Source organism: Nannospalax galili, unplaced genomic scaffold (assembly GCF_000622305.1).
Source record: "Nannospalax galili isolate Female #2095 unplaced genomic scaffold, S.galili_v1.0 scaffold325, whole genome shotgun sequence".
NCBI classification, from domain to species: Eukaryota; Metazoa; Chordata; class Mammalia; order Rodentia; family Spalacidae; genus Nannospalax; species Nannospalax galili.
In genome coordinates, this window is record NW_008355159.1 from 936,528 (window position 1) to 946,462 (window position 9,935).

At 38.3% G+C, this 9,935-nt stretch overlaps 1 protein-coding gene across 1 annotated transcript in view; it reads right to left on the bottom strand.

The window, feature by feature from the left end:
* Nucleotides 1-9,935, bottom strand: part of Nhs (NHS actin remodeling regulator) — a 352,300-nt gene that overhangs the window by 314,160 nt on the left and 28,205 nt on the right. The gene's annotated exons all lie outside the window — the stretch shown is intronic.

Sequence of the window (9,935 nt, forward strand, 5' to 3'; positions counted from 1 at the left end):
TGAGCCCAGGTCTAGCTATGTAATTCAGAAGGATTTTGAATTCTCCAGGTAGCCCATGCTGGCACCCAGTCTAAGAATTTGGATATTATCTTTTTTTTTTTTTTTGGTCTTTTTGAGACAGGAGACAGGGTCTCCCTGTAGCCCCAGCTGGCCTGGCACTCACTATGTAGACCACGCTGGCCTTGAACTCACTGAGATCTGCCTGCCTCTGCCTCCTTAGTGCTGGGACTAAAGGCAAGCGCCACCACACCCAGCTTTTAGGTATTCTCTTTTAAGCATGGAGATTGAGTATTTCTTAAGCACAGAAATGGCATACCCAGATTTCAGGTTTCTATTATTTAAGATGTAATGCAGAGGATCAAGGAGTGATGAGTGATCAGGACACAAATGAGAGAGAAAGCAACTTCCCAGTTTCTCAGAGTATCTCTACTCACACCCATGCATGAGCCCTCCTGAAACCCTGAGTGACTAGGGCATCCATAAATGGAAGGCATCCCAAGATCCAAGTGAACTGAAGAAAGAGTTCAAGGAATCTGTTGTTTGGAAAAAACAGAAGTCATAGCATGCCAATTTTACTTTATAAGAGGCAAAAATCCTTCTTCCCAGTGTTGCTTATGTGTATGGAAACCTCTAGTGCCCAGAGGGAGCTCATACAAATGGCAACAAAAGTAGACAGATATGCCATACTTACCAGCTTTTGTGCTTGTGGTCAAAAAAGAATGAAGACTCTGTTTCTAAGTCTAGAAAAACTGATTATTGCAATATCTTGATGGTAGCCCAGACATCCCCAACTTGTGGAATGTGTGCTCCTTAACTCTCCCTTCAGAAATGTCCCCATTATAGAATTCTTGCAAAAATGAAATCATTCCAGCTACTGTTTTTCCCATAAAAGGGACCACTGTGTTTCTGCTGCTTTCCCCCAGCATGTTTCTGTAGGTGGTCATTTCAACAATAAAGGAAGTTCAAGGGTTCAAACAGATTTCCACTGTTACAGACCAAAAACTTGAGGAAGGAAGTCCCCCATGCTGAGCAATTATGCTGAAATTCAAGGCTGACTCTTTCTTACCAAAGAGAGAAGGACAGAGGGGAAAGGAGTAAGGAATTGGGGGAGGCAAGAGAAGAAGATAAGAGACTAAAGAAATCAAGGCACTTAAGCAGAAGTAAACGCCACTCACCATATGACATCATGGTGGCTCAGAACGCAGAAGAAAATGGAGTCTGGGGATTGATTGATGCCTCGGTCTTATTTTTGGCTACTGTTGACCCTGATGACTTGATATACTCAGAAAGGAAGGGGTTATATGTGTGCTATATCAACCTCAGGGAAGATGTTCAGAAGGTTCTGAAGAAGCCAGGTAGAATCACAGTGCCTTCATAAAGAATACATACTTGTTCTAGGCGCAGTCTTGTGATCCATATACTGTCTGGCCATTCCCAAAGAGGTCTTCAACTCTGTATGATGTCTCAGGACCTCCCCAGAGCACAGTAGATGCAGTCCCATGTTGCTCCACTCCTACAGCATTGACAAGGGCAATAGAACACTGCTGTTTCACCATTTTGCCTCTTGCCCTTTTGTCTTCTATTCTTGAATCTGTGAGGGAAGGTTGCTCCAAAAATCCATGGATAGGAACCCTTGCTGCTATGCCCCTAATCTGTCTCCTCTGTCTCCGGGTATGCATGCATTGGAATGAGTGGTTCTGTCTGACTGTGAGCATCTCTGTATGACTTATCCAATGAGCAATTTATCAACCTCACCATTTCCAGAGTAGATATATAAAAACACCAAAAGCTTTAAAAAGTTCTGTTTTTCCTTTTCTCTGAAATGGTGAAAGGCTCAGCCACACAGTGGCTTGTCTTCCAGGTCCCTGGAGAGAGACCTTTCATGAAAGCTGCTTAGATGCCATTTCTTTACTACTGTCAATGAGCAAACTGCTCATAACCTCACAGAGAAAACAACTCTAAGCTAAGAAGAGGCATTATATAAAACACAGCATATAATGATTTCACTGACAGGAAAATATTCTGAAATTAAAACTCCGAAAAGCTATGTATTTTTAACCAAATTATACATGAAAGTCCACAGTTGTTGATGACTTAAAATATCATGCTCACATTCACAAAAGCATGTGCTGAGGGGCCTCATGAATGCCAAACTCTATCTCTAAGTCAGGTAGGGAGTACCTTTGCTCCTTCCTGCCTTGTACTGGAAATTCAATCATTTCACAAAGAAGCCAGCGACAACACAGGTGGTTGGATGACAACCAGTTGCACTGAAGGCAATCAGAGAAAAATTCTCTTCTCAACAGTGACCTGGGACAGTCTTCCTTATCAATGAATTGCAGAGAAGCAGAAATTTGGGTCAAGGGCCACTGTCATTTGTTGTGTCTTTCTGTGCCTGCAGTTAGAATGTGGGGTGCATTAAAAAGAAACAAGTAGAATAATAAAAATTATTAAGAAAATGTTTCCCAGGCCAAGATGTGTCGAGCTACATTATTTATTGAGATTTTACTAAGATGAGCTCTCTCACATAATGAAGTGGTTATTCCGTTTCTGCATGAATTTTCATGGTTTTGAAGACAGACCTGAGAAGGATCTATAATGATATTTTGTTGACAAGTTTGGTAAACCTTGTGCTACTTTGCAAAGCTAAGATGGTATCTGCTATGTTTGAGAGTAAAGAGACACAGTACACCTCTTCTTGTAAGTCAATGAGTTCAAGATGTGGTGGTGCTTGTTTCTCATCCCAGCACTGGGGAGTCTGAAGCAGGAGGATTATGAGTTTAAGACCAAGAGCTTGGGCTGCATGAAATTTTGTCTCAAAAAAACCCTATAATATCACTAACTAGAAATAAAGTATAAATTATATCCACATTTTTCCATTTGAATTTCTAAATTCATATGGCCCGCTATAATTTAGATAATTGACAATCAACCTTTTAGCTCAAATTCCAATCTGCTATTTCTTTGAAAAAAATATATATATACTGATCTTGAGAGACAAAAAGAAGAGCTATATAGCTTAAACTTCTGTAAGATAGTGCCCCAAATATTAGGAAGAGCCTAGTTATAAAATTCCAGAATTCGTGTTTGCTCACCTTTCTCTTACAAGGAAGTGTCCCCAGCATACTGCTTCAACACATATTCAAAGTATAAAAGTGAATTTTTTTTCAATGCTTATCAGCTTTTGTTAGTCCAACTTTTGAAACTGTCTATTATTCGATCTTTTCAGTGTAAAAGGATTAACCAGGTGATAGCTCCCCTCAGGACAAACAGGTGAACAGACAGTACATGCCAGATCTATCATCCCCATAAATTCACTTTTCAAAACAGTCTTCTCATTTGGAAAAGCATGATTCTCTCCCATTTCTGGGCAAACACTGACAGTTTTTCTTCTGAGAAGAAAGAAAAGTATTTTGAATAGAGTCTAAAAAGATTAATCAATTTGATGAAGCCTGTGGTTTCATTTCAATTCATGCTTAGTTTAAAACTGTCTAATGACATGAAGAGTAAATGAGTCATAACAAAAGCAACTTGCAGAACCCACATCAAGAAAAAGTCCATGTGAATAGCATCATCATCATGAAAGAGTATTAATTAAACAACCCCTGTGATCATGATGCAATGAACTTGAGAGGAAAAAAGACAACAATGACAACACTGCATGAACTTTGGTTGGATAGGGTAGCCGCAATCCCAGAGACAATTAGAATTATTTATTTAGAAAGTGGAGCATACTTATTTCTGTAGAACAAAATTACACATGCAAGAATTTTCCAGAATGATTGGAAAAGGGTATATCAATGCTTAGTTCTTGTGTTTGAGTGTCTCTGTATAAGCATATGTGTTCATCTGTGCATGTGATAAATATGTCCACATATAGACATTCAACTAAATGACATATACAAATTGGGTTCCAACTTGGTTGTACTTAAAGCTTCATAGTTAAGATCAGAGGTTGACAGACTTCATGCCATAAGCCAAACTGGCCCACCACCTGTTTGTGCAAATAAAATTTTATTAAGACATGACCATACTTGCTCATTTACATATTGTCTATGGCTGCTTTCTCAATGAATGACAAATTTGAATAGAGGTGACAGAGACTATATGACCTGCAAAGCGTAAAAATTTTGTTATCTGGATCCTTACAGAAAAAAGGTGGTCAATTTCTGATTAAGATAATGGACACTGTCTAATTAACACCTAAGTCAGCACAAATGTATTATTGAGGTTTGATTCAACAAAGTTCTAAACTTTTACCCAAACTATTAAAAAGCATTGTTAAATATCATAAACACTACGAATTCAGATAAAAAGAACTTTGGAGACAGTATAATTGAGAACTTTGTTTCGGGTTGTAGTTTCTTTGTAAACATTTTTGAACTTTGTTTTCAATATAAAATTATTTTGACATAAGCATATCAAAAACAAGCAATTTCAGTATACCAATGCCATTGAAATATAGCTATACAAATATCACCATTATTTTAGAGTATCATACATGCACAACATTTTGCTCACTATTTCACATGAACAGGTAGGCTTGACATCTTAATATTTTCTATCATCCATGGTCATTTCAGTCAGTGCCCTAGTAAACTTCAGATAGATAGATAACAAGAGACAACTGAACATCCATCTGGGTTCTCCTGTTCAAAAGTATGAAACAATCTATAATTCCGACACCATTATGAAAACCATCTGTCTTGAGGATAAACTGGAATTTCCTATTTCCAAAAGAAATATTTGTTCTCATTTCTTGTGTAGAAAAAGAAAAGTGAATTTCAAAGTACATTTGAGGTAAATGCAAACATAGGGTAGAGCGCAGGGAGAGGGAAATGTTATAAAATATAGTCATCAGCTTTTCTACACTACTTGGATATATTTCAAGAAACATTCCATTTCTCCCTGTTTTTCTAAGTTCAACAATCCTGAATTCAGTCCTCACACAGATCTTGTTAATTATCCCTAGGTGAAAAGAAACTGCTTTCTTTAAAAAATCCAAATGTAAGGCCTCTTACTGTTTAAAGTTAAAGACTGAGAATAATACATATCATTACTGTCATCATCTGCCAAACCCATGCTTTGAAGGTGACACAGATGGTGAAAAAGTGTAGTAGGGTGGCAACAATTATATTGTACCATATGTAGATGTGGGCTGTCACATTTATGATTTGGATCAACGGTACATGACCTCATTCTGTAGCAAGTCAACATAGAGAAACTGTAATTTATTAGAGCCAGGAGGCCTCGATACGATGTAGTATTCAACACAGCCCATTCCTCTAACCGAAGTATGTATCTTAACTTTCCTCACCAAGAAAATTAAAGCTATGTAAGAAATTCATACACCTGTCTTCATTTTTATTGACAAGATTTCCAAGGCAGTAGAAAGAAAATACATTGCTAGGGTTTTACTGACACATTACAGAACTAGTTGGTATATTTAAATGATTACCAAAAAAAAAAAAAGGAATAAGGGAAAAATATTCCCTTGCAATCTCATTGGAAACTTTGGCTCTGAGCTCTGAGATAACAATTTCATGATACTTAGCCAAAAATCACCATGTTCTGGGAAAAACTTAACCTACCATTGTTTAATAAAGGATTTGAAAATATTCTTTTTAAAATGCTTGTGTATTTTATTTTTTATTTCATGTGCATGAGTGTTTTGCCTGCATATATGTAATGTGTGTAATGCCTGCAGAGCCCAGAAGGGAACATCAGATCCCCTGGAACTGGGGTTATGGACTGTTGTTAGCAGGCATATGGGTGCTGGGAACTGAACCCATCTTCTCTAGAAGAGCTGCTTTCCAAGTTTTACACCAAAACATTGCCGTGAGCGCCTTTTTAGAAAAAATGGCTTCACGGCAGGCTCTTTAAGAAAAATTGGAAGATGCAGTTCAAGGGGCAGAAGTTTTCTTTGACTAAAAGGCAGTATATTTTCCATCTGATGCAAAAGTAAAATTTAGGAACAAGAGAGAGGTATGAGATAGTGTATAAAATGGGGGAGACATGTTTCTAACATCTATACATTTAAGAGTTTCCCAGGAAATTTTCATTGCAAGTAATGTAATTGAAAGCTGCCTTTACAAAATCAGTGGAAGTAAAGGCTTGTATATCTGGAAAGCCATGGCAGGGAAGGAAAGGTGTCAAGAGGAGCATAGATTCCTTTGCTCGCTGATGTTCCAGAGTCTGTTTAAAAAAATGAAGCAGAGAGTTGCTAGCAGAAAGGTCAAGCTAGTCTCCTTTCCACGATGTTGCTAAAAGCCTGCACGGCCTTTATCTGGGCAGATAATGAAGTAGTTATTATCTCAACAGAAGGTCCTGACTCTTTCTACATGCCCTATCATCAACTCACCATACTTAATTCAATCTGTGTTTATGCAGCTCAGACATAATCCCACCAGATTCAGCCACTCCGTCCTGACAGTGATACTGTTGCTAACCTGACACTGATATCACTTTCAGGAAGAATGGGAAGAAAACTTTATCATTACAGACCACCCTCAGACACAACCATTTTTTAAAATGTTGAGACATGTTGGGGGGTTTTCATTTCTTGGTGGATCTAAGATAAGCCACTTAGAAAGCTTTTGTTTCTTTGAGACTATTGTTATTTATACAGTATGGACACTTGAAACTCAACCCTCAAGATCTCAGAGGAAAATGGTTGCATTCACAATCTTACCTGAGGCACAGAATTATTCAACTAGGCCAAAAAAAATCTTGGATGTTCCAGCTGTTTTGCAAGCAACATTTTTAAAGGCATTAAGTAAATAAAACTCATTTGCGCCACGACTTTTGCTCAAGTCCTGTCCATGTTTGCCTAGACCTCATTATTATCCCATTATAATAATAATCAGTGCTGTTTGCCAAAGGAAACCTTTAGCTTTTTTTCTTTTTAGATTGCTCCATCTACCTCTTTGAAGTTGGGTGGAGCCATATGACTTGCTTTAGCTAATGAAAGATGAGCAGAAACTGTTATGTGGCTCTAGTAATATGTGATAGGCAAACATGACCCAGTGTGTAAATGGAGCCACTATCCTTGTGTATTTCAGAACCAATATAAGCAGCTGAACACTTCTGTTGACAGCCCTGAGACATGCAGCATAGGGGAGAAATGAACATGTCTAATATGGAGCATTGGAATATGGAGGATGTTTCTTAGCACGGCATAACTCAAATTATCCTTATTTTCCTATTCCATCTTCTTTTACTGCTCCTGCCTTTTCTTCAAAACATGAGCACTGTTCTTTAATAATTCTCTCAACTAAATTAAAAAACAGACTTAATGGAAGGAAAATACAAGGCCATAGTTTGATCAACAATAGATTTTTTCGTTAAACGCTTACCTGACTCCTTGAAAACTTTTCATTTGCACACGGTACTTCGCTTATTTTTTTTTTCTTGATTAGGAAACAGCAGGTGTTACAGTGGGCAGCAAGTACATTGTGCTATGAACTGAATGTATCTCCCATAACTTCATATGGTGATATCCTAAACCCTATTGTGGCTATATTTGGTGATAAATCCTCTAAGAAAGCAATTAAGTTTAAATGAGGTCATGAAGGTGGGGCCCTGATCCAACTGGATTAATGTACTTACAAGAAGACATACCAGAAAACTCTCCCTGCACCCACCACTTTCTCTCTCTCTCTACCGTGTGAGGATAAACAAATAATGTAGTCATCCGCAAAACAAGCAAACAGCCCAAATTGGTCAAAACCTTGATTGTGGACTTCCTATCCTCCAGAACAGTGAGAGAGAAATTTCTGTTCTTTAAGTCACCTAGTCTATGGTATTTTGTTATGGTAGCCTAAACTGCCTAAGCCCAGCTAATTGAGTCAAGTGGGTATATGATAAGATAAGTTAGTTATTACTTAAAAGAAACTTCTCTCACAGGTGAGACACTAAGAGAAAGAAAAGAGCTCATACTGAAGAAGGAGTGAAGACAACTTGGAACAAGGGATTAGAATAACCCTTGACAGATGGGAAGTCGGTCTGTGGGGAGCTCAGTGAACATCCATTGTATGCTAGGCACTGGGTATGAGGCTAAGAACACAAAGTCAAAGGATGTATGAGCCCTGACTCCCCGTGTGTGTTTTAATAAAAAATGCATTAAGTAAACTCACTGCTTCTCTACCAGCACATTTGTTGCACACTCACCATGTGCTATTAAGCATCTTGATGGCAGCTGAACCAGGCAAAACACTTTTATTGATCACTTGAACCTTCTTCATAGAGATACATTCATTGCTCAGTTATGAGCAAACTCAGTAACAAGGAGCACATTGAGGGGAAACATATTCTATGGTCTTTTTGCCACATGACAGTATTATTGGATTCAGATTATGGCCATCTTCTCTTAGAGCTGCTCTTAATCTAGCCGACTTAGTCTGGATGATGTTAAGAGGATTCTGACAAGTATGGAATCTTATAAACAGCAAGCGCTCATTACATATAGATCAATAACAGCAACATCTTCAGCTCCATCATATAAATGTTCAGTTTACAGAAAAAGTTATATGACACATGTCTTAATACACAACACAAAGCAAGATGTCACTGCATAGCACAAGACTGGAATTAGTACTCCAATCAACTATCAAGAATAGTAACAGACACAGGTTTCAATTCTTACTGGAACACTGGCAAAATCTCTCCTAGAGGAAATATCAATGTATTTCACAAGAGCATGTTTTCAGAGCCTTTCTTAGATTTTTACAGAACAAGCATCATTTCTTCATGTTATCCTCACTCAAGGGAGGAACTTTAGGCCAAATCAAAAAGGATCTATGACTGCTCTGTTGAAAAACTCAATTATCTTCTCTAAAACACCAGCACAGATTCCTTCCAAATTGTCTAGGCTTTTAATGACTATTAGGAAAAGTGAGATGCTAGACAAAGACTTTATAATATTGTTTATGGGGATGAGAGAAGGCAAAATAGAAAAACAGGAAAGTGTCAACCAAACAATACTCTGACACCCAAAGAGGAAATGTCCCAATCTCTCTGTAACTATGGATTTACTACATTAATCTTTTAATACAGAAAGGGATTTTCTGAGACAAACACCAACACAGATACTGTTAGATGTTGGTCATGCTCTACTGCTACAGAAACAATGCATGGGAAATGACGCCAGAAGATATAGGCTTCCACATGTATCGGAGGTGGTAAGAGGGAAACAGGGAAGAAGGCTTAGGCATCTTTACTCTCCAAGGAGTCTCTCTTTGTCCTGATAAGGTTTCGATGTTAGAAATCCTGTTTCAAGTTCTACTGAGTAAGAAGCTCATCCTGTCTCCCTTTGGCCCTTGCTACATCCTCCCCCATCACATCCCAGTCAACCTTTACCTTCTCCCAATCAGAGCATGATAGACTGAGAAAACTATAGCTTATGCCTTTAATTAGCTAGGGTGGTAAAGTAGCGTAGGCTTTCTGTCTGAGTAAGGTCAGGAGACAGTGCAAAGGATTCTTGAGAATCTAACAGTAGTACTTGGCAACAATAGTGAGCATACACAGAGACATCTGTTAGGATGTCCCAACCCTGTGGTTTTCTGTTTTGCTTGGTTTTTAATGGAAAAGAGCCCCATGGTACAATCCCATCTAGACACTACTGTAATTAACTGGGATATAGGACACTGCAACTGGGGAAACATTTTTGCTGTCTTTCGTTTTCTCCACCAACACTTGAAGGGACACAGGAAGGACATGGAACCACAGCACGCAGAGGCATAAACGTTGGAGTGCATTTTGTGGTAGCTTCTTATAGACCCACTTGTTTAGACAGGGAAATAAATGGCCAACACTGAAAGGTAAGGACACTCATGAGACATATTTTCCAGTCTGATTGTAAACTAAGAGAGAATACTTTGAAAAAGAGTTAACAGAGTTCTAGATTCCAGAGGGTCAGGGGGTGAAACTGACAAAAA